This window comes from Dasypus novemcinctus, chromosome 3, assembly GCF_030445035.2.
Source record: "Dasypus novemcinctus isolate mDasNov1 chromosome 3, mDasNov1.1.hap2, whole genome shotgun sequence".
NCBI lineage: Eukaryota > Metazoa > Chordata > Mammalia > Cingulata > Dasypodidae > Dasypus > Dasypus novemcinctus.
Window position 1 is genome coordinate 144,738,235 of NC_080675.1, and position 1,811 is coordinate 144,740,045.

Genomic DNA, 1,811 nt, shown 5'->3' on the forward strand with positions numbered 1-1,811 from the left:
AGAAACGGCGCCACCCTTCTGTTCCTGCCACCCTCCAGGCATTAGATCTGTTAGGACTTCAAGGCCAAGTAAGTCCAACAGGCATCATCCACTGGCATGCATTCATTTGTCTTTTCATTCATTCATTCAACAGAAGTAAAGGAGGAGAGTACATGTAGCTCAGTGGTTGAGCGCCTGCTTCCCATGTATGAGGTCCTGGGTTCAATCCCCAGTACCAAAAAAAAAAAAAGAAATGAAAGATAGCAAGACTGAAATGGGAATACTTAACAAGTGCTTCGGCAGCACATATACTAAAATTGGAAGGATACAGAGAAGATTAGCATGGCCCCTGTGCAAGGACAACAAGCAAATTTGGGAAGCATTCCATATTTTTTGTTAGTTAACAGTAGCACAGCATTGTGAATGCAGTCAACAACACTGAAATGTATATCTGGATGTGATTAAAAGGGAAAATGTTAGACTGTATATAAGGTAAAACAATAAAAAAATTTTTAAAGTCCTTGGAATTATACTACACAAACAGTGAAAAACCATGGACTATAGTTAATAGTAAAATTATAAAAATGTGCTCTCATCGATTGTAATAAATGTACCACACTAATGCAAGGTATTAATAATAGGGTGGTATATAGGAATCCTGTATTTTATGCATGATTGTTCTATAAACCCACAACTTCTCTAATAAAGGGAGGAAAAGTATAAAAAAGGAAAGAAAGCCTGCTATTCTCAAGCACTTTAAACTCCTTTCCTGGCAGGCAAATGTGTACAAGCAGGTAGTATGCTCACTACAGCTGATTCCTGCCTACTGGCTGAGCAGATCGCTCATTCTGCATAAGCTGGTGCTACAAGTCATTGATTTGGCATTTCTTTCCCTCTTTAGAATCAAGGCTTTTCATGACTTCATTAGCAGACCTCTTGGGTCAGCCCAAGAATGAGTGGACAGATCCTTCTGAAACAATGGGATATGATCTAAGACAAAAGTGGACTTCAGGAACAGTCTCAGAAGGTATGGGATGTAAGCTGGCCTTTGAGGATTAGTAGCCTGAATCAGTCTTGGTCAAGACATGAAATGGGAAGGTGCCTGAATATGGTCCCCGCCTAGGAAAGTCCCTCTCCCAGCGCCTAGACAAGGCCTGAATCCAAGCAATTGATCGGCCAATGGTTAACAAGGCTCACTTCTGAGTTGTCCAGGAAAATGAAAGTACTGGCAATTTTTTCCCCAATCTGAGGGACAGTTCTTGCCCTGGAGAAGTTGACATTCCAAAGTGACTGGTAGTAAATGCTTCCAGAGTACAGGGCAGGAGACAGTGCTCAGTTACCAGTCAGAAAGGAATACTTCGGGAGAGAGGAAGACGAGCGTGCAAAGGATGGGAACTCCCCAGTTAGCTGGTCGTTTCCTGAAGGTATTGAAAGGGTCAAGAAAGGGGATCGTTTCTTAGAAAAATCTTGCTGTTAGACCTTCTCCCCTCCTTTTTCCTTTGTTTTGCATGGGAGAAAGTTGACACTCAGAGAGATTAAGTGACTTACCCAAGATCACACAGGTCATAAATGATAAAACCAGACTCAACTCCAGATCTTTCTGGATTAGATTTCTTCAGGAGGCATCCACTTCTTCTCTCGATGAGAATATATATTGAATTATCAACCTTTAAGGAAGAGCTTAGTTTAAATTCACTAACCAGATACACTGGTAAGGGACTGCGCATGGAACCTAGGAAGGACACGTGTGGGTGGGATTCAAGGATCTGGAAAAGATCAAAACAAGGGGCAGTGTCCCGGGGGAGCTGCGCAGCCTGTGCCATGGGAGGCAG

At 42.4% G+C, this 1,811-nt stretch overlaps 1 non-coding gene across 1 annotated transcript; it reads left to right on the forward strand.

Annotated features, from left to right (window-relative positions):
- The first annotated feature begins 270 nt into the window (after positions 1–270).
- On the forward strand, positions 271–373 carry LOC111762490 (U6 spliceosomal RNA). The gene has a single exon (XR_002795593.1). It is a non-coding gene; the product is annotated as a U6 spliceosomal RNA (small nuclear RNA).
- Positions 374–1,811: the final 1,438 nt, after the last annotated feature.